Source organism: Serinus canaria, chromosome 1A (assembly GCF_022539315.1).
Source record: "Serinus canaria isolate serCan28SL12 chromosome 1A, serCan2020, whole genome shotgun sequence".
Classification (NCBI taxonomy): Eukaryota; Metazoa; Chordata; class Aves; order Passeriformes; family Fringillidae; genus Serinus; species Serinus canaria.
Genome location: NC_066314.1, coordinates 14808191 through 14829301, shown reverse-complemented (window position 1 = coordinate 14829301; position 21111 = coordinate 14808191).

Here is a 21111-nt window from a genome sequence, read left to right as displayed (position 1 = left end):
GCTGTTGGAGAAGGGCTCCCCACTAGCCCTGATGGAAATCATCCAGTTGAGTTAAAATGAAAGCAGGTAACAGGACTTCTTAGAAACCTGTCCCATTTTGCTTTTACACTGGAAAACAGGGAAGCATCATCACATTCATTTTATTTTAATCCTTCTGGCAGGATGGCTCTCCCTTATGCTCAGACACTGCACCATCAGTGCTGCCTCCCTGCTGCCTGCCAGCTGGCAGCAAGGTGAGGGAGAGACACTGCTTGTGCAGCTGCTCCATGCCCCCTGCTTGTGTGATGGCTCTGGTTTGCCCACTCAGCTGGAGCTGTTGCTGACACTCCTGACAGCAGTGTCCAGGGGCTCAGGACAGCCCAGCACCTCATGGTGCATGGATTTCTGTTGGAAAGATGCAGCTGCTCAGATGCTCTGACCTAGAGGCTGTTATGAGCTATCCCCATCACAGATGCTACTTTTTAATCACTTTAACCATTGTAACTAATTCAACAAGAGGGCCTAAAACACCTGTTAGTTGTGCCTGGCCCTTGATACTCAGCTGGGGAATTTGAGGATTAAAAGCCTTTTACTCCAATATAAAAATGGGTGTCAGGCACCCTGCTGCCAAAAATGGCATGGGGAATTTCTTCCCTACCTTTTGCATAAGACAAATGATGATTCTAGATCTTTTTGTCTGCAAGACAAACATACTCTGAAAAAAATGTCCCATTTTCCCCCTGGATCTGCAGAGACCCAGAAGCACCAGCCTGGGACAGTGACTGCCACATTTATCTGAACAGAGCGCTGAGTGTCAGGTCTGGCCATGCCACAAAGAGCTGAGCTGAGAGGACTGGCAAGGGTGTCCTGCTTTTTTGTCAGGGGTTTGATTATTACTGTCCCTGATGCTCTGGAGCAGTCAAGACCGAAGGCCCTAGGGAGAATTTTAGCCTATTACACACAAGGAATCAGGGAGCACACAGGGAAAGAGGGACACTTGGCCTCTACTTGACTTAAGCTGAGTGCAGATGCCTGAACAGAGCATGTGAGTCAGGGTTTGTCCATGGGTATGACAGCTACCTGCAAGCAGCTCTGTACTGGTGAGTGTGCCAGCTGGACACAGCACAGTTACAGCAATCTCCTCTGCATGCACCTAGAGAAACTGTGGAGGAAATGATCTGCCTCTAAACACAACCTTGCTATAAACATCTCTTGACCAGAATTAAGTCCAGACTCTTCAGAGGAAAATACCTGCTGCCTCCTCCTCAGGAGAAGAAATGACCTCCCTGCAATGCCTGTGCTGCCTCCAGCTGAATCTCCAGCTCCCAGGCAGGAGGCAATTAGATGGCCAAAGCTACAATTCCTGGGTCACATCAGCAGAGAAGCTCCTCCTGGATGGTGTAAAGTGAGTTTGTTCAGTGATACAAAATGCAAATTTTAAATCAGCGGGAATTGTCAGTTTTATTGGGTTGGTCTCACTCTTAAAAAGCTAAAAAGGAACTTTCATTTTATTTCTGATTACAGTTTCAATGCCTCTTACATTTGGAAATGGTTGCTCCTTCTCTCTGCCTGGCAGTGTATTAGTCAGAATACTTTTCACAGGCTCCTTTATATACTGAAATTGGTTTTAGAAGAGGGCACCTTGCCAGTTATTTTTCTTCCATTTTCTTGGAAAAGGATCAGACATATTTATTGTCCTTGTATTTGTAACCATGGCAAAGTATCTTATCTTCTGTGATGCTTATGTGGTAACGCTGCTGTTTTCTCCTGGAAGTGTGTCAAACTGCCTCCCAGAGCTTTTAAGTCCATTAACATTTTCATAGGTGCCTTTCTTACAGATGTATTGGAGTTGAACTATACAATCTCCTCAGCAGATTTTGGGCTTTGTGTTTTGTAATGACATGAGTTCTGTGCTTCCATGCTGGAGGCTGGAGATCAGTGGTTTTGTTTGGTGGATATGGAAGAAAAAGGAGGAGTATCATTGTCCTGCCCAAGAAATGTGAATATCCCCAAGCAATGCCAAATCCCTGGGGCCTGTCTGCTGCAGAGAAAACTGCATTTTCTCCAGAAATGTACTAATCAAAAGGCAGATCTTTTGGGTGCTGAAAAATGGCACCAAAGCATAACAAAATAGGGAAGTACAGGTGTGCAGAAATTGTGTGAAAGAAAAAAGTTGCATGAGGAAAACAAAGATATTAAGAAAAAGTGTAAATGTTCTAGATGCATTGAGGCAGTGAGGACTAATAGAAACTATATTGGAGGAACATTGCAAATTGCTGCCTCCTGTATTAAACAATTGTCTTCTATTAAGATCTTCAACACAGCAAATTTTCTTGCTTAGATTTTTTACCACTCTCAATTTCAATTGATTAAGCACAACTAAATCAGTTTAGGATTATCTTTAAAGATGACCTGAAAGGGAAAGAAGTACTTCTGCTTCATTACCAAGTAGGCATTTTTTTCTTAATGTCACACACCAAGGGTATAGCATTTCTTGTTTTCTTCAATATTTTTAGTTTTTCATTGTGCTTTGGGAATATCTGGCTGGTTTTCACAAGGTATTTGTGTACTTTTTGTTCTGTGCATATACAATGAGATCATACAATTATTTTTCTGCAAGACTGGAGACCAAATACGTGGATAATACAAAGAGAATAACATTTGAACAATTGACAGAGGCAGAAGTTTTAGTCAAGCTGTTTAAAAAGGTTTGACTTTGTTTTTAGGGTTTAGTACCTCCAGCTTTCCACAGTGCTGTTTGTTTCAGCAAAAATGTGGCCAGCAGGTCTAGGGCAGGCATCATTCCCCTGTACTTGGCACTTGTGAGGTGGCACCTTGACTCCTGAGATAACTTTGAGCACATCACTACAGGACAGACCCTGAGGTGCTGGAGCATGGCCAGAGAAGGGCAGTAGAGCTGGGAAGGGTCTGGAGCACAAGCCCTGTGTGGAGCAGCTGAGGGAGCTGGGGGTGTTCAGCCTGGAGAAAAGGAGCAAAGGGGAGGCCCCGTTGTTCCCTGCAAGGAGGCTGTGGCCAGGTGGGTGTTGGTGTCTCCTCCCAGGTAACAAACAGGATCAGAGAAAATGGTCTCCAGCTGTGCCCAGGGAGGTTCAGACTAGATATTAGGAAAAATTTTTTCACTGCAAGATTATCAAGCACTGGAGCACTGCCCAGGGAAGCAGTGGAGTCACAATCCATGGAGGCATTTAAAGGATGTGTAGATGGGACACTTAGAGACATGGTTTGGTGGTGGATTTGGCAGGACTGGGTTAACAGTTGGACTTGATGATCTTAAAGGTCTTTTCCCATCAACAATTCTTTAATTCTGTACTATTGCTGCCTGCAGGCAGAGGTGGAGCCCTGTGAGCTGCTCAATGGAAAGACCCAGCATTGTAAGCAAACACAGCATTGTGAGCAAACACAGAACCACTTTGCCCTGGGCCCTTTGTCCTGCAGCTTAGCTCACATCTTCATGCACCTGGAGAAAAGGTTCAGTCCTCTCACATTATTGGGATGGTTGGTTCAAGAGTCACGATATTTAAACTAGAATTGGAGATGAAAGAGAATGACAGAGTCTGTCTCAACAGGGATGAAAGACCCACAAGTGTCAGAGGGCAGCCAGAACCTGTGTGTGTAAATGGCCTCATCTGAGCTGGCCTTCCTTTATAGTCACCAGAGAGAAACAGGCACAACCTCTGTGAAAAGTCACTGCATTCTAATGAAGCTGACAGAAATAGTCCAGCTTACTCACACCCTGTGAGAGCCCATTTCTCACCCTTCACAAGAAAGGGAGCTCAGGGTGATGGACTCATCTATAGATATTAGCACCACAGATTTCTAACATTAAGGCAGATGGATCCTTTGATTCCTTCCTAGCTAGCTTCAGTTCCAACACCTCCTGCCTCTATGTGTATTTTTTCCTGTCTTCAGAAGTATTATATGACTTACAAGACAAGCTTCCTTGGGAAAGAACAAACAAAATTGATCAAAAATGAGCTATGCTCTCTTGATACAGCAAATAGACTTGGATGAAATGAGATAAGATAAAAACCTGTCAATATTTGAAGACCTTGTAAATTAAAATTTTGGCACAATTGTGCTAGTTTGCAGCCTGTCTGCTGCTGTAGAGTCCAGAAGTGGCCCCTTGATGCTGGTTTTAGCAGTCATTGATTTCTACCACGCTACAGACATGCAAATTTCTTTGCCAAAGAAATTGATCTTTGGAGGTGTGTAGGGTTCAGAAAGTCTGTTGGCTGCCCTGAAAACTGAGGCCACTCATGTAAGACATAAGGCAGGCCCCAGTCTCTCCACAGTCTGTCCCAGTCCCAGTGTTCAGAGTTTTCCCAGCAGCTCCCTTTCCCTGGGGGTTTGAGCCAAATGAATGCTCAGGCTGGCATTAATGATCTTGTAAAAACGTTCATGATCCAAATGTCCCAGTCAACAATTTCTCTTTAAAAAGGTAGGCAGTAACCCAATACTGCAGAATATCCTATCATACAAGCACTCTCTTATTGGACTTTCTTCCACTGTTTGTTGGCTTTCCTCTTTGTCCAGAAGGACATTCCTTCTGGTGGTTCTCCATCAGCCCTGTGCTCTTTTATCTCTGGGTGTTGGACTGCTGGTGAGACCAGTTTGACATGATGGGACTGAAAGCTGAGAGAGCAAAATCTGTGGTGCATCTTCTAAGGTCTTTAGCTAACACCTTCACAGTTGTTTTACTAACAAGTGGTCTGTGCTCCTTGATTCATACAACCCACAAGGACAGCCTACAGGACTTTGGGATGCCAGAAAGAGATTAAAGCAGATTAAATCAGCAGTTTAAGCCAGGCTTGAGAGGGGAAGGAAAAGCCGTACTGTCCATGGCTAACCAAAAACATGAAAATTGTGTTCACAGCTGACTGGTGGCACAAAGGTAGGTCAGAAACAGATCATTTAGCAACACTTGGCAAGATCCAGAACCAAAATCTTTGGCCTGAAAAGGTTAATGGAGTCCTCACCACCCACCCCCACCCCCCTGGCTTGTCAGTCAGTGGAGCTCTGTTACAACAGTGTAAGGCTGCTCAAATAATCCCCAGCAAAGGCACTGGCAAAAGCAGGTGCTGTCCATCAGGGCCGAGGCCAAAGGAGCAGTTCTGGGATCCTGGTGCAGCTCAGGGGCCCGAAGGACCATTCCCTGCTCCTGCCTGGACAGCCACGTGCTTTGGTGAGGGGCAAAGCAGGCATCACCCTGCTGGGACAGCGGGGCTCAGGCTGCAGGCTAATCTGGACAGCACTTTGGGAGCAGTGAGCTGCAGAGATTTATCATCTAGCCTGTAACTCCTATTTTATGTTATCAGTTTTAATTTGGACAGGGCTTGTGTTATGCTCTTTCACTGTACCACCCTGCTCTTGGGGGAGAAGGCTCACAGAAGTGCCTGATCTATCTTCCTTCCAGCACTTATTGCTTTTTTGCTTACTGCTGCATCCTCTTCTGTGTCTTAGCTAAATACATCCAACTTTCTTGGTCCCTTCACGTAGCAGTCCCAAGAGACTGCTAATGAGAACAAATTATATTTTGGCATTAAAGTTTTTGAGATCCGAGGGGAGGCCTAAGGTACAAGAACACAGAAGATATGTTCCACCAATTTGTGCAATGACATTAAAATGGGGCTCTAATGACTGGAAGCTGATCCTGGATAAACTTAAGCTAGCAGGAAAACAATGACTTTCAGCAGAGTAATTCATCAGTAAAATAGCTGGGCTGGGATGATGGAATACTCAATTTAATTGAAGATGAGGTGTCCCCTTCTGGAGAGGTGAATTGCTTGAATTTCTTTCCCGGTTTTTAAATCTATGTGGCAATTCTCCTTTACTGTTTTTTTTTCCCTAGCCCAGATTTACATACTTTGGAAATTATTTTGTCTAGTTGAAAAATCAATTACCACAGGGAAGTCCACAGGAAAGTACTGTCATGTTGGCCATGCTGAAGGGAAGACCAGAGAGCTGGTATCTCCCTCACAGACTTGTAGGGCTGGTTTTGAGGTTATACTCTTGCCTGCAACCACCCTACTGCTCTGTTTGCATTCTAACCTCTGAGTGTCCCAAGGAAGTGCATTACTTCTCAGCCAGGCTAATCCAGAGCTGGTGTGTTGGGGTTTCAGCAGCAGCAAGGGCTGCTGTAGGCACAGATGGATCAGCCAGCTGCTGTTGAAGGTCCATCTTCATGTCCAGGTGTAACAGACATGTGACCCTGCTTCCCTGTGTGCTGCCAAACTGGGTTGGTGCTCACCCAGGAGTCACCCAGGTCCTTGGGCAGAGAGGCAGATAAAAGCCCTGAACTGCAGTGGGTTTGTGCCTCACCTGCTCAGAGGACACGTTTGTGGACATCACCTGGAGAGCTTGGCATGCTTGTGTTGGAGAAGCTGGGAGGTGGAGCAGTGGGATCTGGTACCACACTCTGCCACATCCCCCACATGTGCTAGAGCAGCAGCATTGCCTTTTTCCAGTCTGGGGAAAGGATCTCCTCCCAAACACTCTTCTGTTCTCTGTTTCTTGGCAGTGTCTCTGGCAGGGAAGGTGGTTTGGAGAAGTCACATGAACTCATAGCAGGTCCAGCTGATGGATATTTCTCATGTGCTCCAGTAAAGGACTCCTCCTCAAGACAAAGGATCTGCCTTGTGTGAGTCATAACAAAGCAGAACATCAAACACCTGCACTCACTGACAGCATTCAGAAAGCTCTGGCCCTGAGCTAAAACTAGGATCAGGTGTCAGGATTTCAGGAGGCCATGGCTGTACTTGGGAAGAGTGATTGAGCACTTCTTCTTTGTGTAAGGATTTTTAACATGTCTTCTGTAAAATACAAGACACTTCAGCCTTCACCAGTTGAGGATGTTTTAGAATGTTATGAGAACTTCTCTGACCTATGTTAAATGCAGATCATGAAGACTTTTTACTACAACAGTAATGTCTCTCATAGGAACACCTGACAGACAATTATCCAAGTGGAAAGAAGACAAGAGAAGGCCCCCTGCTCTAGCTGGAGCTTAGGCAAATATCTCCAGGAGCCACTGCTGGTAGAGTCACCATCATCTCTGCAGCCAGGAGCTGGGAAGAGCTCCTGCTGCCACACAAACACTGCTCCTCAAGGCAGCCAAGCACAGCAATGCATCCTTTCAGTGTCTCATATAACTGGTGAAGAAAATATAATTCCCAAGTCCTTCTTAGCTGATAGTGAGATTAAACCTGGCCCAGCCAACAAGGCTCAACAAATGAGCCAAGAACCAGCTGTCCACCTGAAATATGTGGCAATGGCCAAAGCCAGCCCAGCAGTGTCCCACCTGAAGCCTTTCCACTCCTGGGGGACCCCTGACTCTGCAAACAGAGCTGTGGCTCTTGCACCACCAGCAAGATATTGGAAATTCAACATGGTTTATTACCATCTGCCTGTTGTCTACCACAGCATTTATAACAAAAGGAAGACAAATTTTTCTCTGACAGTAAACCTACACCATGGAACAGAAGAAAAAGCTTTGTTTTGACTTGTAATCTGAGCAAACCTGACAAGGAAGGAACAAAAAAAGCAAAAGAACAATAGGCCATTTTTAATAGCAGTTTTTACAAAATAGAAATCATGAAGCTGAAGTATAACAGCTGAAATGTTCAAAGTGTTTCTGCTAGAGCCATTTCCTCTCAGTATTTTTCCAAAGTCACCTTCTAAACAACTAATGAATCTATTACCTCTGTAACCATGTCAAAAACATTTGACCACCTGTTTGCAAATATTAAGGATTTACAAGGAAAGAGGAATTGTGTACCTGAAATTCATTCTCAAAACAGGTAAAATAATCTAGTTTAATCTAGGGATTGAGGATTCCCTGTGAAACCAAATGAGCAAGGCAGTAAAGTACAACTTGCTCTGATATATCTGCTGTATCTCATCTCTTTCTCCTCAATATACACAGAATTATACTTTTCAACATATGTGCACCTCAGACTTGCTGTCTTGACATGCTTTTGATCCCCATTAAAACTCTAAATCATACATGATAATATATGTAAGTTTTCCCATACACGATGGAAAATAATACTGAATTTTTTCCTTTGGCATTCACTGGATGAAATGTACAGTTTCAGTATGGCAGAGAGGACAGGCAAGAGATTTGAGTGGGGTCTTTGAAGATGGCAAGCTGGTCCCACTCCAGTGCCCAGGTTACCCAGTGCTTAGTGCATGGCCTTTGACAAGGGCTGCAAGAACCCAGGAGTCACCAGAGGTCCATGATCTCCAGTGTGACATAACTAAACAGGCACTCCTTGAAACCACTTGGCTTTCCCAGCTGCATCAACAGAGACATTCACCACTGAAGATTGCTCCAGAGAGTCACAACACTGTCATCTCCAGCCATCCCCAGCCCAGACCTCATGCACATCATGGTGGTGCCAGAGCCACATTTGGCAGATTCAACTACACTGTGAAGAGCTTCCAGGGGAGGGAATTTGGACAATGTGCCCCGTTAGGGTTTCTTGTATTTGGCTGATATGCATGGAGCAATCTCCTTGCATTACCACGTCCAGTGCTTCTCCCTGCCTCTGAGATGCTGTCAAGCAGATTTCTCAAATGCACAGAAGAGAGTCTGGGAGCAGACCCTTATCCCAGCCTGGAAAGGGGGGATGCTGCTGCTGTGGTAGGTGAGAGGTGTGTGGTGCTGTTGTAGCAGACAGCACTGCTCAGCCCTGAATCTGCCTCCTTCAGCAGGAGAACAAGGCATCCCACGTGTTGTGCACAGATGGAACCTCAGCAGCCCTGGCTGCCATGCAGCCCACTCAGGTGAGAATCTGTGTGAGCAGCCATGGTGCCCAGACAGATGTCCATCTCCAGATGCATCAATGGCTGCCAGGATGACACTGAAATTATGAAATATCCCAGTTATTTCTTGGAAGTCAATCCAGAGGCTACTCTCAGTAGGACCTCATCATTGTACTGAAGCAAATACTCTTCTATCATCCTTGCTCTGTTTTTTCTAAAGCAGCATGGTCCTGTGTATTCAGCAAGGAACACAGAGTTGAATGCACCAGGAGATTGCTTCTGAGAATGTAATCAAGCCACTCCCTTCCTGCTCTCCTCCACAGACTCCATTTCCTCAAGATCATGTTTTCACAGCAGGCTCTGTGATGGAAGGGGTCCCTGGGTGACAGCTGCTCCAATGCCCAGCTCAGGTTACATCAGATTTCTCAAGGTAATACCCAACTGAGAATGCTGCCAAGAGAGAGGCTGACTGTTCAAAGGAGAACAGTCTCCTCTCTGCAAAACATGTAGGGTTTGAGTTGGTCTGAAGGATGGTCCCTGGTCTGGATGGTTGTGGTCAGGGCAGTGCTGATCTAGAGCTGATCTCTGAGTCATGCCAGCAGTACCTGAACTGCTCTGCACTGCCAGCTCACTTCCTCACACAGCCTGTGAGCCTCTGAAACCATTCAGATTATTTCCTCTAGTTGAAATATTTTTAACCCACCTGAACAGCCCTAAAAAGTGAGATTCTGTCTCAGATTTTTTTTCCTGTGGATGAACCGATAAAGGAGGGAGGAATAGAGAGATGGAAAAGCTGTGAGCTGAAAATAGGACATGTCTGTAAGATGAAGCACAAGAGGGACACGTACAAAAAGTGAAGCAACATGAACAGTGAAGGAAGACAAGACTCAGAGGCCAGTTTCTTTTAACAGCCTCTTACCAGGAATGGAAGTTGTAAGGAAAAGACAAACTTCTCTCATACAGAAAGCTCTGACATCATCACCTGAGTTTTGTCCTTGTACCTCCAAATGGAAAGGGCTCTGCCTCCCACACAGGGAGGAATGCCACAAAGGCACAGACCCAAAGGGAAATGGCAGCAGTTCTTCCTCCACTGCTGCACTGAGGGCAAAGTAGAAACTTCAAAGTACAGAGTAGCCAAGACATGTAAGGAATGTGGTCATTAATACATTTTAAGTTATGTATTTAGAGCCACATCCCATGTCTGAGCCCTGCTCTGCCTTAGCATCCACCTGCTCTCAGTGGGGGCTGCCCCATCACCCTTTTCTCCTGACAGGGAAGCAAGCAGGGGGCAGGCAGTTTTACACTGTTTTACAGTGCTCTTCTTGCTGTTCCCAGCTCCTACCAAGAGGAGTCTGTGTGGTACAGAGGCCTCACTGCTACCCAGGGGAGATAACTGCAAGTCCAAGTTTAAGAGCAGAAGCTTCACAGCCTCTGTGGGCGAAAAATCAAACAGAGCAGACTAAATGGATTACACTAATTAGGAGATGCAATATCCAGAGAAGAACAAGACAGTACTTTCTTTGGGGATATTAGCTGTTTCACAGATGAAAAAGAAAGTCTTCCCAGCTGATCTGTCCTGGCTAATGTCCTTGCAGATAGGCTTTGGAATACATTTACAAAGTCATTGGTTTGGGCTTATATCTTCAGTTATCCCACATCCTCTAAGACTTTTGCTATTAAAGTTCATTCATTGAAAGAATAAATAAAAAATATGTTTAGTAATTGAAAGGAAAACTAATGCTGTTTTACCAGCACTTGGAAACATGTCACACTGTCTCACATTCAGCTACCTGAGAGCTAAGTCTTGTTGTGTAACCACAGGGAGGTTTTGTTCTGCACCCCTCTGGCCAGGAGGCTGCCAAGACTGCCCTCAAATTCACCACTGTCCAGTGTGATTATGGCATTGCTGGTGCACACCAGGATTCAGCCCTGCACCCACGAGCCTCTCAGTGCTGCAGCTGCTGACAGCTGTATCAGGACAGCAGCTGCTGCTGCCAGTGACATCTGCCACACTCATGCTTAATAAAGGAACAGCAGGACATGGAAGCAGGGTAGGGTTGAATAGTGGAGCTTGGGAATGAAACAGAGCTGTCAGAAATAGGGCAAAGAGCTTGCTGGTGCATGCAAGCCTATTTAATACTTCTGGGCAAGTGGCAGTGCAGTGTGCTGCAAGCAGATAAACGCTGCTGAGATCTTTGGTTTGTAAGGTTTATTCACATCACACTTGCCACAAATGAATGCTACACCCAGGGATAAATTAGTGAAGGAGTTCTCTTTTCTGACTGAAATCTAAATGATTTTTGTGCTGCCACCTGAGCTTCTCCAAATATTATAGAACTAGTCCTGACCCTAGCAAGTCATCCCTGTGGATGAAGAGTAGAAGGATGCTGCTGGCAGCTCCACTGCTGGGCAGTGAAAATGCTGAGCTCTCCTTTCCCCTGCCCTGCTGCCCAAACTGCTGGGCTGCAGGCTGGTGGAGCCCCCAGCCCCCTGCCCACACCAGCTGCCCTGGCAGTGCAAGGCTCCTCCAGGCTTGCTCCTGGTGCCTGGGGTGCCTCCCCCCACAGCACTGCAGATACATCCTCAGCCCAAGCTACCTGCCCCCAGCCACATGGTCCTGATGCAAATTGCTGTTTACAGAAATGATGTATTTTCCCCTTTGGTCTCTGTTTTTCCTTGTACAGAATCTTCCCAATTAGGAATAGTTTTTTGGCTGTTTAGTAGACCAGTCCCATGTTTATGTATTAAAATTTTCTTCAGCCTGTTTATTCCGCATCCAAGGGCTTAATCAGCAATTGTGCTCAAGGGTAGCCTGTGTTTTTATTATCTACTTAATCAGATGAAAGAAGGCTTTTTGTCTTTTTTTAAATTTTATTTATTCCTAATTAAGAAAATGATGATACTTGTTCCATAAGAGGAGTGCAGCCTTGTAGCTCCTAGGCAGGAGCAAGCAATGCTGCCAGGGGAAATATTTTGTACACAATCTTCCTTTTGGATCTGGTTATAAAAAAGTAGTGGCATGGACATGATCAATTTGATAAAAACCAACTGCTCACTTACTGAACCCTCCACCAACCTTGGACATCTTAAAATGCACTTATTAGAACAGCTTATCCCTATTTATTTTTATAGATAAATATATAAAGTTTAAATATATAAACTAACATATGTAGTCAATACAAAAACACTTTTTTGAGGTTAGCATTGATTCTAGCAAAGCACTATTATGCTGAAAGATAGAAAAAATAGAATAAAATATATGAAATTCTAATTGCCTAGAACAGCCCTCTGGTCTTCCCAAACCATCTGCTTCTCAGCCAGGTGTCTCCTGCCCTTGCAGGAGGAACACATACCTGGCTGGGAACCAGGCTGCAGAAGGACCCAGTGTCACAGCAGCTTCCCCACTACTGGTTTTAGGTCAGTGACAACTCATCAGTTTTATCCCTTCAATATTCTCTTCACAGCTTTGCTCTTCCTCTTGGGAACCAGTGCTGTGCTCAGCTCCTTTCCTTCACTGCACAGAATTTCTGATCTTTCCATGGGATCTCCTTCAGTGAGCTCCTTGTGGCCACTTGCTCTTCCACAGGCCGTGGCTGCTGGGCGATGGCATCTCCAGTGCTGTCCAGTGTGTCACCCGTGTTGCTGTGCCCCATGGTGGCAGTGGTGGCAGGGCTGCACACCCATACTGTGCTGTGCTTGTTCCTCTACCCATTTCCCACATCCCTGCCACGGTGCCCACTGCCATCCCTCCCTGACCACACATCCCCAGCCCCCAGTGTGGCTGTGGGGCTGCCCTCTCCTCTGGGAAACACCTGAGAGGAGCAATGGGGTCCCTTTGGCAGGGTGACTGTGCTTGCAAATCCCCTTCTCCACTAAGCCCAGAATGAATGCTCATGCACACACAGGAGCCAGCCCCTCTGCTCTGTCCTTCTTCTTCTTCCCCTAGAGCCCATGACAAAAGGTTAAACCCTCCAAGACAACCTTTTCTGGCATCACTTGATGCAGGGTAGGGTTGAAAATCTTTCAAGCCAACACTTGACTTGAAAGGTTTTCATCAGCTTCACAGAGCACTCTCATGGCATTACTTCAAGTGCCAAGTGCTTGAATTTAACCTGGAGAATTCCTTGGAGAGGCTCATTGCAGACCAAGACTCTGTGCAATCACTCCTGGATCCTCCAGTGGGAATTGGCCATCAGTCAAGGCTGCCAGCTCTGCTGAGAGCTGTATCCCAGGACAGCCTGTGCAAGGATGGACTTCCAGCAGAGAACCCAGGAAAGGAGGCTCACCACAACACAGTTTCTCATGGTTATCACTACTATATAGTCTCTTAATTGAAAGCACCTATTTGGCAAATGCCTTCTTTTTGTGTCAGTTTTGTTGGTTTTTTCCTCAGTTCCTTGTGAGGGCAAACACCAGCCTGGTGATTCTGACAGCAGGTAAGATCTACGTTGTTGAATTTTACCCATTTCACATCTTTGGTCTTTGTGAAATTTGCTTCCCACTCTTTGATGCAACAGGAGAGGGGGTTATTCTTGCTTTCCCTGTCAACTCTTACCAGCAGCTGGGAAAATGGTGATTTCCCTGCAAAAAAAGTGCATTCCAAAAACCATCAAAGCTGTGATTCTGCTTACATTTTGCTCAGGTTTTGCTTAGGTTTAACTGAAGGTTTGTCAGCAGCTACACAGGTATAAATGAGAAATAGCTCCATGCCTGACTCATCCAATGCTCCACCACATATCCTACGTGGCAAGAGCTCCTGTTCATCTGCTGCAGCACAGATTTCTTGCTATCGGGAGGGGACTGAGAGGTCAGAGATCCCTTTCAGGAGTGTGTTTAAAACAAAAATCGGTGAGGTCACAGCTTATGCCCTCTTACCTCCCAGGCTGACTGTGCCCACTGCCAGAGCAAGACCTGCCCTGTCTCCCTGGCTGGGGGGCTCTGCTGGCACCTGGACCACAGGTCTTCAGACATCAACTCTTCTGCCTCTGCCAGATGGAAACACTGGAGGAAACAAATGTGTTCCCAGAAATAGTGGCTCCCTTTGTGGCTTTGCACAGCCATGTGTCACTCACACTCCTGCTGAGTCTGACTTTAGGTACATACAGCTGGCTGCTCTGGGTAAAGAGGGCTGTTACTTCTGCCCAGAGCAGACTGTCCAGATGATGGACATACACAATTATTCAATCTTTAGAAAAGCCCTAAGCTCCAGGAGAAGGGCTATTGACCCAACCGTAAGGGTCAGGGCAGAGGCACAAGGCACCAGATGGTGGTCCTAAAGGAGGTCACTGCCAGCCCTGGGGCTTGCTCCCTCAGGCACCTGTCCATGGGGCTCAGGTGGGTGTCATGATGAAACAGGGGTGGCTGTCACTGCAGTGCTCTCAGTCCTGTGTGCAGCAGAAGGTGCTGGACAAGCCATGAGGGTGGAGGGATGGAAAGCACAACAGTGGGAAGAGAGAGAACAGAGGGAGGTGCTCCTGCTCTGAGTCTCTGCTGAAGCTCAGATTTGAAGCTAAACACCACATAAACTTAAAACAAACAGATGGGAGAGTTTTCAAATAATGCAGGGACTTCTCCCTCTTTCTAAACTCTTGTGACATCTGCCTGGGCACAGGCACAAGCCAGCAGGGAAGGCAAAGCAGTGCATGGCCAAACCCCTGCACTCCAGCTCCTAATGAAATTCACACAAATTTTAGAAAGCGATGGAGATGTCTGGAGCTTCCTCCACCTGTCACTGCCTTATTTCTAACAGATGCCATAATGAGGCACCTGGAGGACAAGATCATTTAGTTTTAGAGTAATCACAATTTAGATGGTCCATAATTTAATAAGAGTGAGAAGGGAGCAGCAACTGGAAAAGCTTGCTGGCTCCTCAGGCCTGATGAGCTGCAGCACAGGGGCCCTGCCCTGCCATGTGAGCAATTCAGCTTTGCAGGGCTCACCTACAATAAAATCTGCCTGCTGCTGTCCCTGGGGGGACATGCTGGCCTGAGGCACAACCACCCAGCAGCCAGGTGCCCTGGCTGCCCTGCTGCACCTCTCAGAGCATGCAGCAGTCCAGCACACAGCAAAAGCCAGCAGGTCCTGGAGAGAAAAGCACAAATTGCAGCTCCTAGCAACTCAGCTGGGCCCTTGGTCACCCACAAACGTGCCCAGTGCAGCCAGAGCACAGAGGCACATCAGCCCTTGGAGAGGACTGCCTTTGGCTGGGAAACCTTACCCAGAGACCATCCACAGAGCTTGGTGCACCTGCTTGGGTGTTTGAAACACAGACTTGCCTGCAGCTATTTCTGTAAAACAAAGCCTGTGCTGCCCTGGGCTGGATGATGAGCACTCCCTGTGCATCCAGGCAGGGCTGGTGCTCCTCAGCTGGGCAGGAACTGCAGCAGCAGCTGTCTAACATGCAGTGCTGAGCTCAGCCAAGCTGCATCCTCACTGACTCCTGTTCCGAAAAGAAAGTCCCTGTTAGAAGTCCCTGTTACTGATGTCAGGAAAATTAATCCTCAAACATGAGAGGTTTATGTCCAAAAAGGAGATGGAGGAGTTCTTTTACTGTATTCAAATAAAGGGAGCGGCCATGGGGCATTCCCCTGGGATCTCTCAGAATTTTGGAGGATGCGGTCTCCCTTTTTCTCCTAATTTCCCGGCCACATTTCCCTTCTCTCTTTCCCCATCGGCTGAGGTACTTGAGAGTACAGACTTCCCAATACGCCTTTAGATTTCCCTCTAAGGTATAACCCTCTCTTTTAATTTTTAATTGTTGCATTGTTAGCAGGGGTCTTAGGATGAGGGAAGAGACGAGAAAGTTGACTCTATGTTCAGAAGGCTTGGTTTATTATTTTATGATATATCTTATGTTAAAAACTATACTAAAAGAATAGAAGAAAGGATTTCATCAGAAGGCTAAGCTAAGAATAGAATAGGAATGAATAACAAAAGCTTGTGTCTGACTGAGACAGTCTGGGCAGGTGATCTGTGATTGGCCATTAATTATAAACAACCAGATGAGACCAATCACAGATCCACCTGTTGCATTCTACAGCAGTAGATAAGAATTGTTTCAATATTGTTCTTGAGGCTTCTCAGCTTTTCAGGAGGGAAAAATCCCAAGGAAGGGATTTTTCATAGAACATGTCGGTGACGTTTAATTCTTATGGAATTTAGGGGGTTTTCATCCCCATTGTTTCTTTCATCTTTCATTGTCTAATTTCATTTATCAGCAAACCTAAAGTTTATTTGTAAAAGCAAATATCTTTTTCCATTCATCAATCGGTGGAATCCTTCCCATTGTTTCTTTTATCTCCCAGTGCCAGTTTTATCTACCAGCAGATGCACAGCTTGTTTGTAAAGACAAATCCGCTATTCCTCTCTCTGATAAAGAGTCTCCCTGGTGCTGGTAGGTGTTTTCCCCTTTTTTCCCAAAGCCTTCTGAATTCACTGATGACCCTGCTTCTCCAGGCTGGCCCTACAGAGAATTTTTCATGAGAAAACTCATGGAAAGGTCCTAAATAGTTGGCTTGTACCTTATTTGCTGTGATGCTGCTGGAGCAGTCTCCGAGCTGAGCGCCGTGCTGCCCTTAGTGCGGCAGAGCCGGGGTGGTGCGCGCTGCCCGGGCCAGCGGCTCAGGGAAAAGCTGCTGTGGCAGGGAAACACTGGCTGCTCCTGAGCCAGCAGGGAATGCTGCTCCTGAGCCGCCACCCAGCCTGTGGGACACGCCAGCCCTGCCCGATGTGCCGGCTGGTGTCCGGGCTCGTTTGGCACCTCGGGGTCTATCCCTGCCTGGGTGACATCTGGCTCTGCAAGTGCTGCCATCGCTGTGGGGAGACCACGGGCAGAGTGGCTCCTGCCCTGGGCTCTGGCACTTCTGTGGCACCGAGAGCTCGGTATTCATCTCGTGTGGTCCTGTTCCATCCACCCCTGGCAGCTGGGGTGAGGGGGCATGTCTTGGTTTGGAAAGACAGGTGTCTGCTAAGAGAGGCAGGAGCCTCCCCTGAAATGGAGAATGTAAACCCTCCCCACACCTCTGAATTGCTATAAATTTTAAATTAAGGGGCTCTTCGAGCAAAAAATATGGGAGCAGGAAATAAACAGTTCTTTATTAGGGAAGCAAATAAAAAGATAAAATAAACCATGCAGTAAACCAAAACAACACTGACAGAGTCAGAACTCAGCCTGACACCATTGGTCAGGGTGTTGGTAGCAATCCAATTGAAAATGTGGCTGTAGTCCTCCTGGAGTGTCAGGTGTGGTTCTGCTGGAGCAGGGATCCTGTATAGAAGGTGTAGTCTTCCTCTGAAGATTCAGTGGAAGAGGCAGCTGCTGTTCCTCTGGGAAATCCAGTGGAGAAGCTGTGCTGGTATTCCAGAATCTCCAGAGTATATCCGGGTAGGAATGCTTGGCTTCTCCCTCTGGGCGGAGCATCTCCCAGTGGGATGCTGTAGTTCTTATCAGCCATGCAGTGACATTCAATAGCCTGTTATCAGCAGGTGTCTCTCTGGAGGGAGGATTGGTTGTGGAAGAGATAAGGAAAATTGACAAAAGACGACTGCCATACAGATGAGAACAGAATACATCTTGCCTTGCAGTCTGGGACAGGGAGCCTGCAGGGGTCTCTCTCCTGGCCTGGGCTGAGGGGAAGTGCCCACACAGAGCTGGGGGGAAGGAGATCCCCTCTATGGTGCTGGCTTGGGGATGGGAGAGAAGGGAGGGGAAGGAGGGAGAGGAGGGGAGCACCTACCCACAAGGTACAGTGATACTTTAAATATCCTCTTTGTCCTATCTTGGTCTAACAGGCTTTAAATAAAGCAACATTTCAGTTGGTTTTGCCATTGCAAAAATGTGGTTTAGGAAGCCTGGTACTTCCTTGCAATGACAGGTAATAGACAGATCTATTGATAATAACACAGTGCATGCATGAATGAACATTTTGAGTCTTCTGTACCATGAGGCACCTAACAGTGCCAGAAAAAACCCCTCACTAATATGGTGGCTGTGTGCTCAAACTCATTTCTTCTCTTGCTAATTCTTCCAGGACAGTAGGAAATGTTGCAGTGCAGCTGACAGCATATCTCCAATAATGAAATGCTGCGATTCAGTGGTTTTTCACACTCACAGTGGCATCACCTTCTTCCGGCCTGCATTCCTCTGAGAGGCTTAGCAAGATGGGAAAAGCTACTTCAGAAGCAGATGTGATGTGTCTACCACTGAGGTGTAAGTTTGGGGTTTTATATGCTGTAAAACCTCTTCCTATGCTGGAGGGCACTTAGCAACAGGTAAATAGCCAATTTCATTAGCAGGTGTGATTTCTCCATAGTGTTAGTTCTAGTGATTGAATCACTGAGTAAAATGCTAGAAAGCAGTTTTATTTTAGGCTTTTTCTAGGGCTACCATAATGGCATTTGCTGAGGTTTGTAAAGTTCTGAGCTATAGAAAGAAAACAAGTTTTGAGGAGGTCTAGATAGGAGAAAAGGAGGATGACTCATGTTTAAAACCAGAAGGGTTCTTGTTATCAAATACTTTTCATGGTTACAACAAAAGAGTGAATGTCTGCAGCTCCAACTGGAGGAGAAAACCATGAGCTCAACAGAAGGTCAGTGAGGGAGACCAATTACAGCTTGCATTGTAAAGTGATTTCCCCTTGACACAAAGGGGCACTTATTTCTGAATTTTAACATGATAAACATGCAAAGCACAGATTTAAAGGCATCTGATAATGTTAATCCAACAATAGCTTTATTCCAACATCCCTTAAAGATTCCTCAATTCTTTTAAGCAGAGATTTGCCAACTATCAGTGAGTGAATCAGAGGTATGAGGCAAATACCAATACATGAAGGAACTGCATGTTTCAGTACAGCCTAGTGCTGTGAATCTCGAGGAGCCAACAGCATATTGTGTGTTGTTCCTTTTAAAGGAATAATAGGGAACATTTCTGGGTGTTGCTGGGTTTGGGTTGGTAGAGCAGTTGACTGAGTACATCAAGCCAAGGTGTCATGACTGTAGAATTGACTGCACTTAATTATCAATGGGACACTTTTAATGCTGTTCCAGCAGCTTGCTGCAAAACCTCAGGTGTACAGCTGGGGGTGCCCATCCTGCTGTCCACTTGTACCAATTTGCTCCTCACCTGACCTTCACCACGAGGCTTTTCCCTCCTCATAGCCTTTGGTCACACACAGGGGCTGCTTGTCTCACCTGCCCACTGGATACAAGTCTCCTAAGAGTCTCTGTCTCCATGAGCCTCTTGAGCCTTTAGTTTGGAAACAGGTGACTGGAGGCAGACAAGTATTTCAGACAAGATCTCACCAGGGCTTTCTTCAGCCCTCCTGGTGCCTTCCAAATCACCCATGCACTCCAGTCCTCTCCCTCTGCATTATCCTTTCTTCTTTCTTGAATTAGGCCATCTACCTTTGCAGGACTGACAAAGGGGGCTTCAGGAGGATGTTTAACTATTTAATGTATTATTTCCCTGTTCAGAAGGAGGTTGCACAATGAGGGAATCCCTAGCAACTCTCCAGTGCATTCTAAACAAATTTCTAAGACAAAGATGATGTAATTTCCCTGAAATGCACTCGAAGGGGCTTCCAGACAGTTTGGGAGGTTTGTCTACCTGCCCATGGAAGCCACCCTTGCTGCCAAAGACACCAACATCACCCATCCCTGCTGGCCTTTGAGGGCAGCACCCCTTGCACAGACACAGTTACCACACTCCTTCTGCTTAGCTGCATACAGAACACACCTAAGTGCTTTACTTTTCTCTTCACAGGTTAAAAACCATCTGCTTTTTTTCTCTCCTGGACTCTTTCAAAATTGTCTGTGTTGTTCTTAAAGTGTGACCCATGGACCAGACAGAGTGCCAAGCTCAGGCTTCAGCACAGCTTAGCCTGGAGAAATGATTCTCTCTCTTGCTATATGAACACACCTGCTGTCACCATCTTCCAGGGTGATCTTTGCTTTTTATGCAGCAGTATCACAATTTGATGCATATTCTGTTTGCAGCCCAGCTGTAATCCACAAATTATTTAGTACCAAACTGCTGCTTATGAAGGTGTCTTTTATTTTCATCCCATTTGTGCTTATTTATGTCCCTTCTGTAAGTGATATTTTCCACCATTTTTTTCAGTAACCTTCCCTTCAACTCATCAAAACCATTTTTTAATTTATTCAGGCTTCCCAGCTGCAATCCTGGTGAACTAATACTTTCATTCACTTTAAAAATGTAGGCTCTAACTCCTTTGTTTACTGCACTAATGACAACATTTGCCAGAAACTGTCATGAGAGACTCCTGCTGGACTCTTCCTTTCCTCCAGGTTTGACCACCTATTGATATTTCCCATTCCCTCCTGATCACAAGAAGCCATCCACCAAGGCTGCCTGCTCACTCCTGTCCTTTCAGGGCCTTTCTGCCTTGTACCCAGGGAAGTACTGAACCTCCTCCACAGTCTGCAGTAGCCCTTTGCTCATGGAAGAGAAACAACTTCCTTCTCCTTGAATTCCCTCTGGCTGGTGATTGTGTGCTGATGGCCCACTCAGTTTAAAACAGCATTCAGTGCTAATCACTCTGCACATCCAGTCAGTTGCTTTGATTTCATGATCAGCCTGAAGCAAAGCAAACCACAGAGCAGCCCGTGGCACAGGGACACACAGGCCCCTCAGTCCTTATGCAATCTTGTTCTTCTCAGAGCTGGGCAGGATTTTTGCCCCCTGGGAAAGAAAGCAGTGCAGGAGTGATGGAATTGTTCAGTGCACAGGCACAGCCTGCTGGGGCTTGGGAAGGCTGTCCCACCACCTGTGGCACAGGATTCACACTGCATGATTCCTGGACAGGTGTCTCACAGCACTTGTGCACTTTCTGCAGGATGGGATATCTGTAAGAACACTCAGTCACTTCAATGCCTTCGATGGTTTGCAAAATAAAATCATCAAATAAAAATCCCAGTGATGAAATTTATTATTGTCAAGTGTTCAGCTGTAGGCATATGCTCCAAAGTGAAGTACTCTACACCCTTTTAGATGGCCAGCTTGAAAATACCAGTCCTCTATAGTCACTTGCACACTCATGGCAATGCATAATGCTGGCTGGAAAGAACACCTGAAGCCAAACCATACCCTACCAACTCAGTGGCAAAGAAGCAAAAATCCACCATGGAGCACTGCAGAAAATGTATACAAGTGCTACAAGCCAGTGTAAAAGTGGAGGACATTTCACATGGAAAAGATGAACAGTATGAAACAGCAACCCAGCAATGGGAATGGGCACGGTCTGTCCTTCTGGAAACATTTCTGCTGCAGTGACACCCACCTGCTTCCCCACACAGCCATTCAGCAGGGCTGGCCCTGCTCTCATGCAT